This window comes from Cupressus sempervirens, chromosome 6, assembly GCF_028749045.1.
Source record: "Cupressus sempervirens isolate cs-2001-9-10 chromosome 6, ASM2874904v1, whole genome shotgun sequence".
Lineage (NCBI taxonomy): Eukaryota > Viridiplantae > Streptophyta > Pinopsida > Cupressales > Cupressaceae > Cupressus > Cupressus sempervirens.
The window spans coordinates 238,027,117-238,050,004 of NC_143123.1; positions in this window are offsets into that span (position 1 = coordinate 238,027,117).

The window sequence follows — 22,888 nt, forward strand, 5'->3', positions numbered from 1 at the left end:
ATTTTCAGCAATAATAAGAAGTCCATATTTTGTTCTCACAATTGTCATTGTTTCTTTGTTTATGTTATGTGTTTATGGTATTAAGGGAAGCACCCATCATCAATGGTACCCACAAAATGATGTACTAATGTAAACGTTCCTTGTTAAAGGATGGACTCTATTAGGGGCCAATGAAATACATTTAGTACATATCAATCCATGTTAGGAGACTTTGAATCCCTAGTAGGAGTTGTAGAAGGAAGATAGACCCACCGTCCAAAAAACTTTAGGAGAAAGATCACTGAACTTACTGTCCAACTGATCTTCATATTATTTCTTGTAGAATAATATAAATGAACTATACTTTTACTTCATCTTTCTTTGTCCTATCAACTAGACTTCTCTTATTCTGATCTTGATATCAGATCACCAACTTCAAATCTAATAATCCCTTAGATCACTTACTCACATTTACCAAACACTTTGCTTTTGTTTGCACACTTCACACTTCATCTATATTTCCAAACAAGGAATACCATTCCTTTATACCATGTTCTTAAAATAATTCCTTGAGTTGGCCTTGTGGATTTCCCAATTAATTATAATATGACCTTTTTAAGATTGTTAATTATTTTATGATTACACAACATTAGTCACTCACAGTCTTTATAACATCTCACATGTGTGACCTCAGACCTTGTGCACTTACTGATGTCATCGTCAAGCTATCTACTATTATTGTCTAACTATATGTATCATGAGTTTATCTCTATTAAGAGTTACAAATATCATAAACTACTTTTAGGCACTCTATATGTATATTGTTCTATGTGAATCAAACATATCTTCTACATATCTTTGATTCTTTGTATGCACACATAACCACTTTATTAGGACACCATGTAGAACATGTCCTTAATTGTACTTGACTTGATCTTCAATACTTAGTTTGGATGACCTCATTCTTTTTTTGCTACTCTATCAAACCTTTACAGAAATAATGCTATGTTGACATCAATGAAAAACATAGTCATGAATGCAATATGTTAATCATAATCACTCTCTCCAAATGTTCTAGTAATGCTTAAGATACTTCCCCAAAGGAAGACCATCAGCATTCATGCTAACAACCTCCCCCTTTGTCATTGAAGGAACATAGATGAAAAAAATATAACTTCCAAGAATACCAAATCAACCTCTTTGTTGTTTTTGCTCTTTTCTTTTCAAATCCTCTTCATCGATCAAATCCAAAATCTTCTAGAACACTACAATGTTTGCATCTCTTTCTAAGAATCAACACCAATTGTTCACACTCTGATTCTTAGGAACATATCTCATTCTTCCATGGATGGAAATCAATTGTTCACAACTTCTCCCATTCAATTTTTGTCACCATTGACATCAACAACACTTCTCCCCTGAAGGAGGAGAGATTTCTAGAGTGGGAAATTCAAGAGAGATGAGTGGGAAAGGTGGTATTCAAATTTCAAAAGGGTCTGAGACTATTGTAAGCTTGTTAGGAGTGAGAGGTCAAGGGAAGATTGTGATGGATGCAGGTTAGCCTACCAAGGAACCTAATGGATATGTCACACCTGGGGATCTAGGGGGACCCAGGTTTGTGATTGTTGCCAATATTCCTACCAAAAAGTGGTCAAGTTTGTTTGGAATCAAGCTGATAGGTAAGTTTTCCCTTCCTCTAGTCAAGTATGTTTCTATTTCATAGAAAGGTTCATTTATATTGGAAATCCCAGATCAAATCATAGATATGAATATCACTAGAATGGATCATACCCTGGTGGGGAGTTTCTTGGGAGCCAGATCAAATATTGAGATTGTTAGAGCCTTTGTTAAAAGGAAATGGGATTTGAAGGGATAGGTTGATATTGCTACAATGTCAAAAGGATGCTTATCCTTCTATTTCTCTTATGATAAAGATAGAAGAGAAATTTTATGCAATAGACTATGGGTTGTGGGGAAGCATACAATGATCTTACAAAAATGGTCCCCAAAGCTCAAATCCTAGGATGAATTGGTGGTTCAAGCCCCTATTTGGATCAAATTTCTTGGTTTTCCTTTAGAGTTTTGGGTTGAAGATGGTTTTAGAAAAATAGTTAATGCCTTTGGAGAACTTTTATCCATGGACCCAGTGACAGTCTCAAGAAAGAGGTTAACTTATGCTATAATATGTGTGGGGGTCATTCAAGGGGTTGATATGATAGAAGATATTCCTCTCAAATCTAAATTAGGAGTCTGGCAATAGAAGGTTGAATATGAAACCATCGCTTTTTCTTGTTTCCATTGTAAAAAAATTGGGCCACTAGGCAAAGAAATGTCCAACTAAGGTTGGTATCCCAAAAAAATTCAAAAAAGAATGGGATTGGAAAGGCTCTAAGGATGCTGAGTTTATGGAACAACATCTAGTTGGGAAGGGGAAAAATGAGGATATTGTCTATATTTAGGTGGAGGTTGAGAAGGTGACTCTGGAAAAGGAGGCAGATACTTCCATTAACAACCTAGAGTCTGAGGACATCCTAGAGAATGATGGTAAGAATAGAAGATTAGTAGTGGTAGAGGCTAAGGAGAACCTAGAAGTTGAAAACTCAAGTTATTGTAGCAATACTATTTTCATTAGTAAGGATCTAGAGTATCAAGAGGCACATGATTGTGTTATCCTAGGACCTGGAACATGGACAACAGATGTTCTCCTCATAGGAAAGGACCTCTGAAGGACAACTCACCAAAGTTGGGGGATGCACATGATATCTTAAGAGATATGATGGATGAGGAAGAAGGAATTGGAGTAGACTGGACAGGTGTGGGGCCCAAGAAGAAAATTAGAGCTAAGAAAAAGGAGGAGGTCAATTTTAAAAGGAATAAAGAAAATTCCTTGATAAACAAGCAAATAAGGAGCTATAGGTTAGGGAATGCTTCTCACTCCTTCACTCCATCAAGAAAGAATTAAAAATTAGGGGATCTAAGGTGTAACAAATGTGGGGTGGTTTCCCTCACCCCAACTGGGAAGGGGATCAAAATTGGGGATGTTGGTCAAACCCCTAATTCATTTGGGAGACCTACTAATTAATAGAATTTTTTTTTGGAGACTAATAGAAGTATAGTAGATGGTAGTCAAAGGACTATCTTAGAATCAAAAGCATCCCATACAAAATGAAGATTATTATGGAATATCAGAGGATTGAATAAACCTCATAAGCAAGATATGGTTAAGAATATGATTAGAGATAATAAACCAGATATTGTTCTTCTACAAGAAATGAAAATGCCAAAAGATAAAGTTGAAAGTCTATTTTTGTTTTAAAATGGTAAGATTTTAGGAGTCAATGTTAATGGGGGCCTCGAGGGGTATGCTTGTTCTTTGGAATTATTATAATATTCATGGGGAACTTGTTTCAAAAAATAGGAATATGATCAATATTAGGTTCTCTAATGCTAAGGATGGCACTTCTTGGGTGCAAACTAATGTTTATGCACCTAATACTAAATGGAGTAGAAAAGATCTTTGGACTAAACATTCTAATCAAAGAAAGCATTTTGTGTATGAGGACTAGGTAATTATGAGGGATTTTAATACTCTATTGAAAGAAAATGAGAAGAAGGGGAGCAGCTAGACCAATTTGGACAACAAGATGGATTTGATGGAGTTTATTGATTTTCATTTATTGCATGATATGGATTTGCAAGGCATGGACTTCATCTAGACCAATAGACAGTCGGGGAATGATCTTATCCAAGTTAGACTTGACAGAGCCCTTATTAGTAATGATTGGTTTCAAAGGTATAAATGCTTCCTATCTGCACATGTGAGAGCTAGTTCTAACCATTATCCCATTTTTCTTCTATCTGACCTGGTCTATATTAAAAAGCACTATCCTTTTCACTTTGAGAAGATGTGGAATCTACATCTTGGGCTAGAAAATATTATTAAGGATTGCTAGGGGATTCATGTTGAGGGAAAAATGTTGTTTAAAGTTGCCACAAAGCTGAAAAATGTTAAAGATAATATTAAAAGATGGAATAGGGATAATTTTGGGAATATCATTGATAGTAAAAGTAGGATTTTGGAGGAGTTGAAAGAGATTCAGGATAACATTCAGCCAAAGGGTTATGACAATGTGACTAGGGACTAGGAAAATTCAAAATTGGTGGAGTTGCATGATATTATTACTAAGGAGGAGATGTATTGGAGGAAGTGGTTTAGAAAAGTGTATATCAAAGAAGGGGATAAGAACACTAAATTCTTCCATATGACCACTTTGAAGCATAGAATGGCTAATAAAATCTCTAGATTAAATGTCCATAGTGTATTTACAAATGAGGATGAGGCTATCAAAAGGGAAGCCATGAAATTTTTTAATGATTATTGGAGAGAGAACATAATCTAGACAAGGAAAAATAATAGGAGTACCTAAAGTGTATTCCAAATTGCATTCTGATATCCAGAATAGAAACCTCATGGACATCCCTTCCAATGCTGAAATTACTAAGGCTATTTTTTCCTTTGAGGGAGACAAGGCTCTTGGTTCAGATGGTTTCCCCTTCCTTTTTTTTCATACTCAATGGTTTATCATTCAAGAGGATGTGTTTAAGGAGTTAAATAATTCTTTGGTTCTAGAAAACTTCTTAAAGAGCTAAATGGTACTTTTTGGCTTTGATTCCCAAAAAGTGGGGGGTTGACAACATGAACCAATTTTGATCTATTAGTATCTATAATTCATTTTATAAGATCATCTCTAAATTTTTGACTCTCAGGATTCTGACTTTTTTGCCTAATCTGATTTCAAGACAATAGAATGGGTTTGTTCCTAGTAGGTAGATTTTGGATTCTATTATTTTAGTTCATGAAAATATTCACTCCCTAATCAAATCAAATAAATAAGGGTTCTTATTATAGTTGGATTTATCCAAGGCTTATGATAGGGTGGACGAGGATTTCTTAAAGTGTGGGTTGGAAGCTTTTGGGTTGAACAATATATTTCTAGAGTTGGTGCATATGTTGGTTTCCTTTGCCACCTTTTATATTATTCTTGATGTCTCTCTAACTCCTTTACTCTAGGCTTCTCATGGACTTAGATGACGAGATCCATTATCGCCAATTCTTTTCATCCTCATGGCTGAGTGTTTAGGCAGATTTGCAGAAAATATGGTCCAAAAGGGTGACTTTGTGGGTTTAAGACCTTCTTCTAATAATTTGACCAACTTCCATCAGTAATTTTTGGATGATTCCATTGTGATAGGAGAAGCCTCAGTAAAAAATGTGAGAAATATCAAAAGGGCTCTTGAGGATTATGGGCAAGCTACATGACAAATTATTAAGTGGGCCAAAAGCTCGATCTACTTTATTAATGTTAATGAGAATAGACTGAACAAAATTTAAAAAAATTATGGGGTGTGAGATTGGCAACCTTTAGGGGTCTTATCTTGGGTTACCTTTTGGTCTCAACCCACCTAATTCCTTTTGGAGCTCCTTGATTGAAAAATTTCACTCAAAGTTAGTTGGATGGAAATGATCTCTCCTTAGCCAGACTGTTAAGGTTATGGTTCTAAAAATCCACTTTACAAAACATGCCTTTATATGCTTTGAGTGTCTTTAATATTCTTAGGAAGTATGCTCTAGCAATTGAAAAAAATTAGAAAAATTTCTTATGGTCTGGTATGGAAAAGAAGAAAAGCTTTGATAGCTTGGGATAGGGTTTGTATGCCCATCAAAAAGGGTGGCTTGGGTCTTAGAAAGATTATCAACATGAATATTTTTTACTTGCTAAGCTTATTTGGAGATTTCATAATGAAGATGGAGAATGGAAAGATATATGGAATGATAAATATAATAGGGAGAATCATGGCTTTAATTGTTTCCTAGATAGTGAGGATACTCAAGGGGGCTCTGTGGTTTGGAAGCATGCTCAAAAAAATAAGAAGATTATTAATAAAGGGGTTAGATGGAAAGTTGGAAATGATAGGACTATTCATTTTTGGGAAGATATATGGATTATTGATCATGCTTTGTGTTTTGACCAAAAATGGAATGGGTATATGGAATTATGCAAGACTATGATTGGGACTTTTTTTGCTGATTATTGGGATGAAGAAAAATGGGTGAACATATCTAGAGTGGATGAGGTTCTCAATGACCTCAACAAAATGTTGAATGTTATTTTTTTAGTCCATGAAGATGATTCTTTAATTTGGAAATACAATCCAAATGGAAATTTTTCTATTTCTTCTCTATATGGTAATTATTTTGAAGATTATCATGCACCTTGCTAGCCTAAGGCTTGGTTCAAAGGCTTGACACCCAAAGTTAACTAGTGGGTATTATCTTTGTAAGGAAAGGGAAGATTCAGTTAACCAATATTTGACCATTCATTGCTCTTATACAAGAAGATAATGGGAGAGGATTTGTAGACTTTTGGAAATGGATTGGGTCTTTCCCCTTAGTATCCAAAAGTTATTCTTAGTATGGAAGTATCCTTCCCATTATGCTTTGCTTACTATTTTATGGGACTTCATCCTTTCATATGTTTGTTGGCGTGTCAAAAAGGAAAGAAATGATAGGGTTTTTAGGGGCAAGACACTTCTTCCAATTAGTTATTCCATAAGTTTAAACATTTGGTGATTGAGAATATTAGGATTATGGGGAAAGCTCAAGATCCTCAAAGTGATTGGGAAGCTAGAGTGATTTAGAATTGGAATTTGGAAGGGATAAGACTCTCTTAGCAAGATAGTAATCTTACAAATTTGGCTAGGGGGAATTGTCCACCTCAGGGATGGTACAAGATTAACTTTGATGGGCCTCGAAGGGAAAACCAAGGATTGTTGGTTGTAGTATCATTATTAGAAATGACAAAGGGGTTAGTATGGTGGTTATGGCTATTCCTACTAGGGAGATAACCAATCATGTTGCAAAAGCTAGTGTGGCTCTCTATGGTCTCTTATTTGCAAAGAGTATGAACTTGGAAAAAAATTGGTTAGAAGGGGATTCCTATAATATTATTAATTGTCTTAATAATCTCAATAACCCTTCTTGGACCATCCATAATATTATTTGCAAATCTAGCAACTCAATTAATTCCTCTATGGATTATATCATCATGCATAATCATAGAGAAACCAATGTTGTGGCTGATTGGGTTGCAAATGTGGCATGCAAAATTCATACGAAGATAATATGGAATTATGGTGACAAAATCCCTACTGATGGGCTATCATTGATAGAGTACAAAAAAATTAGAAGTTTGCAAAAGAGTTTTAACAATGATAAAAATGGCATTAGAAAATAATTATGAGTTGTCCAAGAATGAGGAGTTGTGGTTAATGATTATACTTGATGAGACAACTCATTCATTACCACATAGATTGTGGGTTTTTTGGCATAAGATTTTTCTCTATGGGTTTTTTGTAACAAACTTTTCAATTTCTCTTGAGAGTACTAGGATTGTGAGGATTTTTTGTAGGTTGAAGATGGGTGGTAAGAGAAACAAGGTTGAGCCTGCAAGTTGCAAGGAATAGAAGAAGTCTGACATTTGGGATATCCTTGAACATGGGGATTTTATGGGTTTTATAGAGAAATTAAAAGGTAGTAACTTGGCTATTACCCATTAGTTTATCAAGACTTGGAAGGATAGTAGTATCTTAGAGGGAAACCAAATAATGTAAGTCACGAAGGACATTATAGCCGAACCCACTATTCTTGAGCTAGATGTGATCAATTCTACAGGGATAGGAAGTTGTTTGATTAGGTTGTCAATGAGTTTTTGGAGATGACCAAGGAGAGAAATAGGTTGGTAAAAATTCATAATTCCTATTTTAATCTACACTCCATTTCCAGACCTTGGAGGTTTTTGATGTTTGTTGTGATTGAATATATTACCCTTGATGGTTGTTTCACCAAGATTTTTGGGCACCATTTTATGTTGGTAAATCATTTTAGACATAGAGTTAGAATAAGGTTCCCCTTCTACCTGAGGCAATTGTTGGATAACACCATTTTGGCTATTCAGAATGACCCTGATGGGGATCATGCTTGCCACGAGGGTTTGATGGTGCTGATCATGAATCTCCTTAAAGCCAAAAAAGTGGATAGGCCCCATTTTAGTTAAAAAGCCCTAAAGTATGATACTGAAGGGAGTGATTAGGATGAGGGTTATGATAATGAAACAAAGGATGAGGAGGAGGAGATTGTCAACAAGAAGAGGAAAAAACTCTCATCTAGGAGCTTTACAGCCAAGAAAAGTAAGGGGAAGGAAGTGGATTATGAGAAGGAGATAGATTCTAAGGAGGACTTTGACAAGATTATAGGGAATAATTTCAAAGGAAAACCTAGTAATATTACTAGAACCAAGGGGAGGAAGAAAAATAGATCCTTGAGTATTCCCTCTGATGATGAGGATTTCCTTAATCAAAGGAAGGACTATGAGGAATAGGGGTATATGAAGGGGACCTTGGGTAACCTGAGGATGATGGAAAAGGATATTTCCACCATGAAGAAACAGATGTAGGATATCATGAAGGATTATGAGAAGATTATCAAGACTACTAGAGGGGACAAGACTCTTGGTCAACATCTAGATAGACTCTCTAAGGTTATTGGTAATGTAGAAGAAGTCAAAAACTTAATGAACAGAGTTTCACGACTAGAAGTGAAGAAAAAAGGTAATGAAAAAATGATTAAGGACATGTAGAAAAAGATGGATTCCATGGGAAATAGAGTTGATAATATGGAAAAGGTTGTTAGAAAATTGGCTAACTAGAATTGTTCCGTATTAAACACTATTGTAGACAAGATCAATACTCTACTGGACAAACTAGATCAGGAGAGTATTCATGGTTCTAGGGATAGTACTAAGGATTAGGGCCCTAGTAAATGCATCAGAGCCAATTCTAAGAAGACAGAGGCGGTGAAAGATAAAGAAATTGAAGAGCTAAAGGCCTTTCTAGTAAACATAAATATCCTTGTTGATCGAGCCATTGATATACTGAAGACCCTGTAGTTGTCTGGGTGCTATCTTTTTGCTGGCTTTTTGTTGTTTTTTCCTATTTATTGTTCTAAGGCTTCTATCTTAATTTTTTTAATTGTTTTGGTGCTAATGCACAATTCCTTGTGGGCTTTCTTAGTTGTTTCTATTTGTACATTGTATAAGGTTTCAGGTCCTTTAAAACCTATTTTTACTTAATTAAAATAACACTTCACCCCTATTGTGCTTAGAGAATCTTTTCCATGATTCATGGTACTTCTCTCTCCCCATTCCTAGGAGGTGTTTTTCATGCAATCTCTCCCCTATTGACATCAATTACCAAGGCTTCATTATGTCAATCATTTGCTCCAAGTCTTCAATATGCTTGAGTTTACAAAGACACTATTCAATACCAACTACAAAGAGTCCTTGATGACTCTTCTCATCTCATATACTTCCATATACATGAAGCATCAACATTTAGTCTAATCAAACAATAATTCTCTATACTACTGGACTGATGCAATCTCTACATCATCTATTTAGAAGTAAGTAGGGGAATAACCCTAAGCATACCTCACAAATACTCAAATATATCTTTAAGATAAGGCTTTATATAAAGATATCTATAATCTTCTTTTTTGTATTTACATATTCCAATCTAATTTCTTTCTCTACAATGTTATCTCTCAAGATGTGATACTTAATAGATATATGCTCAGTCTTAGAATGCAACACATATTCTTAGACATATTCATTGTACTTGCGTTATCACAATATATGATAACATGATCTAAAAATTCTATCCCAATATCCTTCATCATGTTCTTCATCCGCATGATCTAATTACAATTGTTTGGTGTTGCTACATAGTCATCTTTTGTTTTACTTTGTGAAATACAATCTTATTGCTTTGTTAGCCAAGAAACCAATCTTCCTCCAAGGAAAAATGATCCACCACAAGTACTTCTTCTATCATCCATACATCTTTCCCAATCCGCATTAGTATGAGCACACAAATTGAAATCACTTGATCTATCCTACCATAATCCATAATCAAGTGCACCCTTTAGATATTTGAATATTCTCTTTGCTGCTACATAATGAGATTCCTTAGGATCAACTTGAGATATTGCTACTATCCTGACTATATTTTCTATATCTAGTTTGGTGTGATTTAGATATCGAAAACCTCCAATCATAGATCTATCCTTCTTCTACTTAGCTGTAGGCATCACATCTTTGCTAGATAACTTGTGACCAGTTACAATAGGTATACAAATAGGCTTAGAACTTTCCAAGCCAAATCTCTTCAACAAGTCTTTCAAGTACTTAGCTTTTGATATAAAAATACCATCTCTATTTTGCACAATCTATAATCCCAAGAAAAACTTCATCTCACCAACTATACTCATTTCAAACTCATTCTTCATTTCATTAGCAAATTTATCACTTGTTTCATCATACCTCCAAAGATTATGTTATCAAAAAATATCACAATGATCAATAATCCATTCTTAATTTTTTTCAAATATAAGTTACTATCTATCGTACCTTTAGAAAATCCCAAATTTGCCAAATATTTGTCCAACCTTTCATACCAGATTCTAGGTGCTTGCTTTAGGCCGTACAATTCTTTCTTAAATTTGCATACCCTATCCTTTTCTCCTATAAAAAAATCTTTTAGGCTTCTCAATGTAGACTTCTTCAAGTTCTCCATTAAAAAATGATGACTTTACATCCATCTGATACACTTTAAACTTCTTATTTGCTGCAAAAGAAAAGAACATTCTCACTGCTTCCATTCAAATATTTCTTCATAATCTATACCTTCTTTCTATGAATATTGTTTGCATACCAATCTAGCTTTATTCCTGAAAAATTCACCTTGTTCATTCATCCTATTTTTGAAGACCCATTTTATTCCTATAACATTCTTATCTTTAGGTCTAGAAACTAATTCCCATGTCTCATTCTTCACAATTTGATTTAGTTCTTCCTTCATTGCTTGAATCCAATGATCATCCTTTCATGCCTCATCTGCACTCTTAGGTTGAACTTGAGAAAAAAAACATAATTCCTCATGTACTATGTTTCTTGTCATTACTCATTTGTCTTTACTTCTAATAATCTATTTAGCAGGGTGATTCTTCACCAAATTCTTGTTAGGTGTAGGAATTTCTATCTCAAATCCTATCTCTTAACTTGGTTCTTATCTTTGTTCTTTTCTTTATTAAAAAAATTTAACATCATTCTATAAATCATTATTAGTCTCCAAGAAAACTTCAATATTTTCTTTAACATGTTTAAGATTATTTTCCTCTTCAACGAAAATATAATCCAACGTTCTCTCTTTAACTCCATATTTTTCATCTAGTTTCACATTTGTATACTCAATAATTGTCTTAGTTCTTTGATTAAAACATCTATAAGCTCTTCTTTTCAATGAATAACCAAGGAACATACCTTCATCATTCTTGATCAAACTTACTAATATCATCATCTCTCTTTATGTAACATTTACTTCCAAAAATTCTAAAATACTTTACTAATGGTGCATGTCCAAACCGTAATTTATAAGGAGTCTTTTTTGTACCTTTTTTGATTTGCACTCTATTCATGGTGTATATTGTTGTGTTGTCTACTTCCCTCCAAAATGTCTTTAATACATCATTTCTCTTGTTGCTTCTGATAAAGATCTATTCCTTCTTTCTGCAATCCCATTTTTCTCAGGGGTTGTGGGTGCTAATAATTGTCTCTTAATTCCATTTTGCTCAGAAAAGATGTTAAACTCTCTAGAAGTAAAATCTCCACCTCTATTTGATCTCAAACATTTAATATTTACATCAGATTCATTCTCAAATATATTCTTAATATTTACATCAGATTCATTCTCAAATATATTCTTAAACACATTATACTTTTCAAATGCCTCAAAATTTTCTTTAAGAAATTCTACCTACATCATTCTAGTTGAATCATCAACAAAAATCATAAAATACATTTTTCCATAGAATCCTCCATGGTAGTGAAGTTCTTGCTAGGAAATGAGACCTTCTTCTAATTAGCCATAATAAAATCTTTGCAGACAACATTAGAAAATTTCATGATTTTAGGTAAATCTTTGACTACAAATGTACTTCTAGCCTTTACAATATTGTCAAAGTTTATATGACAAAGCCTTCTATACCACAACCAACTGCTATCCACTTTTGCAACCAAACAACTCATCTCAGTAGGGTTAAATTGGAACATATTACCTTTAGATCTTGTACATGTTCCAATTAACTTATCATCCTTACCTTTGATAATGCAAGTCTTCTCTCTGAGTTGTAATTGATAACCCTTTATCAACCAACTATCCAATACTTAACAAGTTATGCTTTAACCCATCGATAAAATAAATATCACCAGTATTAGTCTTTCCATCAAGAGTAATAGATCCTATTCCAGCAATGTGACAAGCTAAATTGTTACCAACTCTAACAATCCCTCCATCATGATTTCCAAACTCAACAAACTTATTCATATCTCTAGTCATATGATGTAAACATCCACTTTCTATAATCCAATCAAATTTCTTTTCAACTTGTGAAACTAGGACTTTTTATTCTCTAATTTCAATTTCGGAACTCTCTTCTTTTATAGCCACATCATAACTCATTATCACTTTCACTCTAAGCTCTTTCCTTAGATTCATCATCTTCATTTGCATAAAAAATAATCTGTAGGTCTTCTAGGCTTACATTTCCTTCTATACTTTTTCTTTCTTTTAGGACACTTAGAAGCATAATGACCAAATCCATTGCAAGTCCAACATTAAAAATATTTCTTACCATCTAGTTCTCTTTATGCACCCTATGGAAAGACATATTGTCAATTAGTAACAAAACACTTAAGTTATGCAAGAAGGTTGGTTAATAGAACAAATAAACTTTCCACTAGCCAACAAGTTTTACTGTAGCTTGAGCAGTTCAATAATATACTATGTTAACTGAGCTCATAGTATAAACTAAGTTATCAGAGTCCCAAGTGTGAGCCAAGTTCCTAGTGTAAACCAAGTTCGTAGTTCTTATTGAGTTTATAATATGAACTAAGCTACCAGTTCAAATCTATATGCTCTAGTGTCACCCGAGTGCTAAAATTTTACCTAAGCATCTAGTGTCACCCAAGTGCCAAAGTATCACCTAAGCTCACTATGTTGCCTAAGCATCAACATTTGGCTGACTTAAAGATATAATTTGGTTATTATGAAGATATTTCTTGTGTGATCCAACTTAGTATGAAGTTATTGGTTGATGAATATATAAGGAAGATAAATTCATTTGACTAAGATGCAATATATGAGGAATATGAATATGTGAATACATGAAGCAAATATGGAGCAGATTGAGTAAGTAGGCTACAAAGCAATATAAAGGGAAAAAAAAGGCTTATCTATCACAACCAGGTGATCATATTATTCAAAGGATCTACATCAACAAATAAATTTTCAAAGCAAAGATCAACTACTGATCCATCCTAATAGGTGCATTAGTCAAATCCTTTCACTAGGTGGACCTAATAGTCCTTTGCTACATCTCTTAATAGAGTACATACTTCATTGTATAGTAAAATACTTTTGCAAGGTGGACCTAATAGTCCTTCATACTCCTAATAGAGTAGATCATCAGAAGTGGTCAATTATAAGCCCTAATAGACCAACTTTATTACTATAGTAGTGAAGCATTGTGGGTGTCATCCCCACCCCAATTTTACCTTCTCCTTGGAGGGTTTCTGGGTTACCAAATATTGTGTCAAAGGGTTAATGGTGTTGATTTGTTTCTTTCTTTCTGTTCATGCATGAAACTAGATTAGATAATATAATGAAGTAAGAGTTGAAGTATTTTAAGTGGAAAATTTTAAGTGGTTCCTGCTTCACTCCCCTCTCAGTCACTTGTTTGTCATTACATTTCCAACACTTTTCTCACAAGAAGGGATATTCCTTCTTCAATCTTCATGTCTTCTTTAGATATAGTACCAATATAGCTTCTCACGGATTCATCTTCCATCATTTTATCATCTTGAAACAAACATATCCAATTATGTAGTCTTACAGTTATGAGATGGATGAATGGTGAATTGTTTTTATGGTGAAATTTTTAAGTGTTCATTCATTGCCCCCCACCTCCCCCCCCCCCCCCCCCCCCCAGAATTTACTTTCCCATTTTTATTTCCAACAATATGAATTTCTTGGGGATGAGGATGAAAAATTTCAGCATGAGCATGCATTTTTGTATGAGAGTATTACAATCAATGAGGATGCATCTACTATTGTGCTTAATGATGCAAAATTAGATTTTAAGTATCTCAATGTCATGGAAGATGCTCCTACATTTAGTGATTCTTATTTTTTGTATGTTGTAGGAGATCCTATTTTTTTAATCCTGAAAATAATGAGGAAGATGATTGATCTTTATCAGAATTAGATCAAGCATATGATAATTTTATGCATTTAAATATGATAAATTTTGATAGTTCATGTGTGCTGGATAAGATAGTGCTAAAGATGATTACGTTTCAGACTATGATTTTTATTTGCATGTTGGTGGATTTTATGAAAATTATTTAAATGCATCTATAATTGTTTCTAATGAACTCTTTGATAAAGATATAGTTTCAAGTCAACCTTCTATTTGTGACAACATTTATTTGAGTCATTCTCATATGGTTACTAATACTTTACATGGTGATTATGAAGAAGCATCCATGATGTTCAAATATGATTTGATGATTAATGGTGTTACAAATGAAGTCAAATCAGATTTTAAGTGTTCTTCATAGCCAATTGCACAAGAGGATATACAAGTCCATGGTATGTGTGACATCCTTTGTCAAGTTTAGTATGAATCTTCCTTTCTTTATCTTGATAGAATTTATGGATTTCATGGTGAAGAGAATTTTTAGTTTAAACTTGATATTGATGAGGATGCAACTAATCGTAACTTTCATGATGAGCAATAATAGGAGAGAGATACTAGTTTGTATATGCACTATGAAAGTGAGCATGACAATTTATCTTAGCCTAATGAGATTAATATAGATCTTGATGTTTATTATCCTAATGAAAATAGTACTTTCAGCTTGCCTCAAGAGAATGGAAATAGAAATGAAGTGTTTTATAGAAGTAAGAAGTGATATAAAGTTTTTTGGTGTCTTAGGGACATCACTTGTACAAATAGAGTAGTTTCCTTGCTTTCAATAAAGTGTTGAATAAAGGTCTTTTGGTGCGGTCTCCTCTTCCAAGAGATTATGGAACCTTGCCATGCTTGCAAGGGGCATGCATCCCCAACTAGAGCCACTATTGGTACTCTCAAAATTCACAAGATTTTTTGAGTTCAATTTTAAAAGCCTTGAAAAGTACACCCTTAATTTATATTTTAGTGCCTACTTTCCCTACTTGCATTTTGAGGTCTACTAAACATTTTATGAGTTTGAAGTTTTGACTCATTTGGTGAGATGCCATTATGAGCACTTGTCAATTCTACTCTTTTTGCCCTAGTAACAAATTGTTATGAATGAGCTATATTTGACTGAGAATAAATTTCATGCAAATGAAGAATTTCTTTGATCACTGCATTCTAAAGGTCAAAGACATTATGTGTGTTATTTTTTAACCCTCGATGAATCTATCTGATAAGTTTTCAAATGAGACTCTAAATTTATTTTCTTATGTTTTAATTCAAATCACATGTGCATAATTATTAGAAGCCCTATTTGTGAGATCATTTCTTTGAATCCATGATAGATTAGACCAAATTATTACCCCTAGATACTACATATAAAACACTTTAACCTTTCAATTTTTCATATCTTTCTCGATTCATTTGTACACTTTGCTATTCTTGTTCCATTAGCAAAAATCATTGTTTTAAAGATGTGCCCTGTTCAACAAATTTTAAATTGTTCATTTTGAAGGCTTGAAAAATGAACCCTAGTGGTTATCAAAGGACCAAATAGAATCTATGTTATACTTATATTAGAAAGAAACAATGCCCAAAGTTTCAGGTAACCATGCATCCATTTGGTCAATTTCTTGATCCAAATTGAAACCAAATTTGCTCAAGTTTTGCAATGTGTGAAATTTTGCAAATTTTGATTGCCTACTTTGCAAAGTTTCCAAATATACCTTGATGGTTGTCAAGAGCTCAAAAATATGTCCCATACTCGTTATGTCAAAATAAATAGATGCCCAAGTTTCATGTCATTATTTGCTTATTTGGGAAGTTTGCAATACCCATTCCACATAAAGTTTATTAGTTTGTGACATGTTCAATGGAAGATCAAAATTCAAAACAACAATTTTATAGGATGATAAATTTTCATTTATGTATTGGAAGAGGTGGTTATTTTCTAGAATTATGGACTAAAGAACATGTTTGAAGTTGGGTTCCAATCATATTTTCTTGTTAGTTTTAAGGCTAGAAAGTAGGACAATTTATTTCCTTCTATATCCTTCCAAAGTTGCTAGTTTCATATTTGTCAATAGATTTTGACTAATCACTTAGTCATCCTCTTCGACCGAGATTCAATAAGAATCCATTAATGGTTCATATATAATTTGAAACATAAGGATACATGATAAGTGATGTTGTGTGAACTAGGATGAATGGGATAATTATTAGATAATCCATTGGGTTCTCTTTTTATAAGGTTCTTACTTTAGATTTCAATGAATTCCATTTATAAATTTTGAAAAGAATTTTCTACATCAGAGAGAGGCACCGATATTTTTAAGAGGAGGGCCCCTCCCTTGGGAGTGAATTCTAATTGAATCATTAATTAGCCACATGCAAAAAATAGTCCCATAGTGCCCACAATTCACTTCTCTGCATGTTCCAAGATTGAAATGAGTAAAGGCTATTAATGTTCAATGGGGGCAACAAACTCTAATTAGTTGGGAAGCCTTACTTGGCTATCTACATCAGATGCCACTTGGGCACTAATTTTCAAAGCATGGGTGTAACATTTATAAATGAAGGAGAGATTGAATGAGGTGGAGATCTTTTCCAAACTATTTCACCACATCAACCTAATATTGAGTGCCCAAATTGTTGCTAGAAAAAAAATAGGTGAGCACATTTTCATGATGGGTGGCAATCTCTATCAGTGCTAAATGGGAAGAGGTGTTAGCCTTCTTTGCACCTTGATTGTAAGGTTGTGATGGTAATTAATCTTAGTGTAGGAAAAAATGGCACACAAGTGCAAGATTTTCTTGAGGAGTGTTTGTTGTTTTTTGTGAAGGGGGGCATGGGTTTGTAGTTATTTAACATGGTCACTATCCTTTTTCTTATTTATGAGTGGAAGTTTAGTGCAAATATATACATGGGCCCAACAAATGAAGGGGAGCATTTTATTCCCAAGATTGATAGTGTGGTATTGAGTACATGTTCTAAATGATGAGAAGGGCTATTTTAGAGTGGCCTTTCATTCCTTGGTACAGGATGGTCATGTTTTTATTTCTAGAGAGTTGTTTGGTCTAGGTCGGTTGATTAATGCCAACTACAAAGTGGGGTTAGTGTTGCATGAGGAGAATATGATGAGGATAGGGGAGCCAATGCAATTCTACCATATGACACCCATTCAATAGTCAAAAGGGGCATTGACCAAATGGGGGGAAATTCAAGTTTCAAAAGGATGTAGAAAATTAAAAAAATAATGATCCTCTAGGTTTCCATGTGTAACATGGACAGAGGTAAAAGATTAAATAGATATTGAAGGCACAATAGGGTAGTGTGGGGCCTACATGAAAGCTAAGGTGGCCAACTATAAAGGAGTTTCATAAGGTAAATAGTATAATGTTATTTTCCCAAGTTGATGTGCAAGAAACATTTTTAAAAGGAAGAGGATTATATCAAGTGAGATTGGCCTACTAAAGAAGTAACCAATGAAAATAAAGGTATCAAAATGAGTTTTATTTGGTTGATTCTTAACCAATCATAAAACCCTCCCTTGCATTCCCTTAAGGCCTATATTTTATTTTTAAAAGCATTTACATATAATTTATGGTGGGAACTTGTTGGAGTTAATGTTCCAACACTAGTCAATAATAATTGTTGCACATGTGGCAACCCTTGTTGAGTTGTTGGACACACAAGTTTATTTTAGGTGTGAGTCAAAGAGTTGTAGTTTGAATCAAGTTCTTAGTGTAGATATGTTTTAGTTAGTTGTCCATAAGTTTTAGTTAGCTGTCAAGTTTGTGTGTGTTGTTAATCACGAAGTAGTTTGTTGTCAATCTAATTAGCAGCCATTTAGGAATGTTTTTGGGTCAACTATTGTATAAATTTGTATTTATTATTCAATAAAATCAAGTTGGAAGTTCTTTCTTCTCTTCTTTTTTACTGTTATTCTATTTTTCCAATATGGTATCAGAGCTATCTTCCTATTAAATTCTATTTGTTAGAGAAGTTGTTAAGAAGATAAGGCTAGGAAGAGAACCACTAGCTGATTATGTTTTCATTGAAAAAATTGTTTGATTTTGAAGAGATCAATAGTTTAAAAAATAGGAAAAGATGTGGTTGAGGCTAGATGTATGCTCAAATAGTTTGAGGTGTTATAAGATTGGAGAAGCTATACCTTTAAGAGGGTTATGAGGCATTCCTTGTGGAGACAGTGTGCCCAATAGTTTAGGGAGATCTAAAAGTTTGGAAGCTTGGCATCATACCTTTACGAGGGTTATGAGGCATTTCATGTCGAGATGGTGTGTCCAATGATGTTTTGAAGCTAGATGATAGTTGCATAACTATGAGAAAGTTTTACTCCTCTATGACATATTTTCAAAGTATAATTTCTACATAATGTTTCCTTTAGTTATCACATTAAGTGGGGGTGTTGGAGTTAATGTTCCAATAATAGTCAATAATAATTGTTGCACATGTAGCAAACCTTGTTGAGTTGCTAGCAACACAAGTTTAGTTTAGGGTGAGCCAAAGAGTTCTAGTTTGAATCAACTTCTTATTGTAGATGTGTTTTAGTTAGGTGTCTCTAAGTTTCAATTAGCTATCAAGTTTGTGTGTGTTGTCAATCTAAGTAGTTTTTTGTCAATCTGATTAGTAGTCATTTAGGAATGTTGTTGAGTCAACTATTGTATAACTTTGCATCTATTATTCAATAGAATAACAAGCTGAACATTCTTTCTTCTCTTATTTTTTATTGTTTTTCTATTTTTCTAATAGAACTATCTTTTAATAGAAATATTTAAATGAGCAAGAGACAACATAAATCCATAGTGAAGTCTATTATTAAAAATAAAGCATATGATAGATGATTATAAAGGGGTAAAATAAGAAGTGGCTTGCTATTATAATTCTTAACAATAAGTATTTTTCATAGCACATAAGATTTTACCATAGGAGGGGTTTTTACTAGCTTTTTAATGGCAGGTAGAGGCACTATATGAAAAAGCCATGAACTAGGTTTCTACCAAGCTTGAACGAGGTATTACCAATGCCCTTATTTTTTTGTTGGAGGTTTCTTTAAGTGGCCTTTTTGGCAAAGGTTTTAGCAAAATTTTGGTGCTTTTAGTTTGGTGGGTTTCTTCATCATTTTTGAAGATATTTCCAAGTTTGTTGAAGAAAATAATGGGGATTTGATTTGTAGTTGAAGAGGTATGAGAGATGGAGTTGTTTCTAATATGTGGAAGATGATTCAAGTGGGAAAATGATACCATAATATTAGATCCAAGATCCTTCAATTCTATATCTTCTTCTTCTCTTATATTCTTTTGTTAGGTTCTAGTTTGTTGGTCAAGTCCACTTATGTGATACAATGTTCAACAAGTTTCTTCTTGTATGAGAAGGGATGTATAGTTTCCTCTGACTAAATAATGCATCAATGTTGAAATATGATGAAGAGTGCTCCCCTTAATACCATAAACTCATAATAGAAACAAAGAAACAACAACAAATGCAAGAACAAAATATGGACTTCTTATTTGTGACACAAATGTGGTATTACAGAATTCACAAGTTCAATATGCTAACCCACATGGGCACCTTCATTACAATAATCTGCAAGACAAGCTATGAACTATCACCCAAAGTTTCCCTAGACAATGTTCAAGCCTCTCTTAAATAGGCAATTTTATGTCGCCCGAGAAGGTTCTAGACATTGAAACTTAATACCTAGGGCTGAAAAACCCTAACAATACATATAGATTTGGCCAAATACATCTTTGACAATTATTTTAGATATTTTATGAAAGGCCATTATTCATGAACTGTTGCTCCAATTGGCTATTATAACCACTTTTTAGAAATGCCAACTCCTGATCTATAGGCTCTAAATTGCACAAGCACCCTTTTCTTGAGTTTTTGGACCTCATCTAGGCACTCTAAGGCCTCCAACGGTGAGCCTAAAGATTTTCCTACAAAATTTTCCACCAAAAATGGCAATAACTTCTCTAATACTTATGCTTGAGAAATGATATTTTTATAGTAGGCTTAAAACTCTAAAATGAACCTTCTTGTAGAAAATGAGAGCATTTCGAGCTCATATGACAAACTTACTAAAAATAGCAAGTTCCCATAAATAGTAACCACCCTGTCTACTAGTCCTTATTAAAATAGAAAAGACTGAAAATAAAACATTTTTGGGTGATGCAAGATTGCTCTTACACCTAGGATGCTCCTGTATCAAAATCAATTATTTGGTATATTTTTTTAGTTGTATTTATTTGTATGATAGAGATAGTTTGTGAATTGTTATGAATACTATATTATATTTTAGATCTCTCCATTGTAAGCTTTTTTCAAGTTTCAAGTGAATACATCAAGGGTTTGCTTCATTTTGTATCTTTTTATGAGATTTATGTTTCCTCTATTTGTAATTTGATTCAAGTTAACTAAAAAATGCTTAATGGAGAACATAGATTGATAAGTTCTCTACATGGATTATGACAAGAAGTTTAAAACATGAATACTCGTAAAGAATGTTGTAAGGAAGCATGTCTTAGATCTAATGTTTTTGTCTAAGGTTATGCAAATGACTCAATTTCCCAAAGAGGATAAGGCATAGATTGCAGCTAGGAGATTGCATTTTATTCTTTTTCATCTATGGTTTTTATTGTAACTTTAAATCAATAATAATATTTACCTTTCATATCTGCAGTGTTAAGAAGTTTTACCTCTCATGCTTCTTGAAGATATGAGTTTAATGGATGATTAGCCATCATCTAGTAACTCTCTTCATAGTTGATGCAATTGATATGAGATGATTTTTTTATGGACTCAAATATATGTTATAGCACTAGTTTTATTTAGTGAATCCAAAGTCCACTCGCCCAGGTCTTGCATAGCCTAAAGTGTAGAAGGATTTATCCTTGTTGGTCCAAACTTTCCTAGATTTGAGCATTGGAGTTAGCTTGTTCCTTATAATTTATGTTGAAGTTTGTTGGTAATAAACCTATTATTTTGGGAACCAACAGGGAGTATACATTATGATACCTCCTTCTCTTTTCCAAGTGCACAACATGAAGGTGATGATCTATTTGTAGTTACCATTTTCTACTATATAAAATTCAAAATGGGGAAATCTTCTATTTTCTAGGCATTTCCTTTTCCCTCCAAAGTTTTCTTGTGGATCTTTGAAATGTTGTCCTTTCTCAGATAAAGAATAAACTTACTTACCAAATTACCTAGTTTATTTTCGTGGCTTGTAAATTCAAAATTTATTTTAAAATTCTAGCTTCTATAGATGTATTAATATTCATCTTGGGTTGCTTCTAAAAAATCTTACAATGACCATGAAAATATATTACAAGAATTTTTATGAGCCTTTGGAAATGACCAACATGAATTTCATAGAGTTTCTTGGGAGAACTATTGTCTCCCAAGGGAATTCAATGCTGTTGGACTTATTTCTACCTAGTAGATTGTGTTGGCCTTGTTTACTTAATCGGCCATCAAAGCCATTTCTAGTAATGCGACTTGGAGTATTATTTTGAGGAATTATATTTTGTCTAGTTATCCTCTTTATAGACTCACTTGGGATAGGATTTTCTTTCAAACCCTTCCAGTTATGAGAGGATCAATCCATATCCTAGGTACTTTTGTTTCCAAAAGTGCATGGCATACATGGGAGGCTCTCAAACCTTAGCTTCATTTGGATATGGATGATTTTTGGGATGGCCTCTTATTCAACCAACATAACATATGGTATTCTATGCTAATTCAACTACACTAAGTTACTTTAGAAAAAATGTCAAGGATTCATGTTCTAAATTTTCATAAAAGTTGTATTCACTAAGAGATATGTTTTCTTGTGATACCATGAATCTTTTTTCTTGGAAAGATATTCAGTCTCATTTTTATCTTTATCACCCAAAAAACCAAAATTTTGACCTAGTGGTCTCAATATTGTCTCTTAATTTGCCACATAAATTTGGCATATACTCTACCAAGCCATCGTGAAAGGACTAGTAGTGGTTTATGTGTACTTTATTTTGAATCTAAAAGCCTATAATTAGATACCAATGGTTAGTTTCCCACCTAACCATAGTCTCCACTCTAAATCACCAATGTCATTTTCATCTTTCTAGAGAACATAGTGACATAGGTTTTTTACATTTCAGTCTACCATTATGGTGTTAGAAGCAATAGTCCACAAAGATAACTAATCCAACAATTCAAACATTTATCTTCCTTAAATAAAATTAACCATTCAACCAAAGTAAACAAAAACCATAATACGATGCACATAGACAATTACACCAAATATGTTAACTGGGGAAACCCTTGATTAGAAGGAAAACCCCGGTGGGAATGATGTCCACAAGATGATGCAATAATATAAATATTCTTTGTTAGAGGATGGACCCTGTTAGGAGTCTATTACAACATTTAGTACATATGAGTCCCTATTAAGAGACTTTGAATCCTTGTTAGGAGATTCCAACCCTGTTA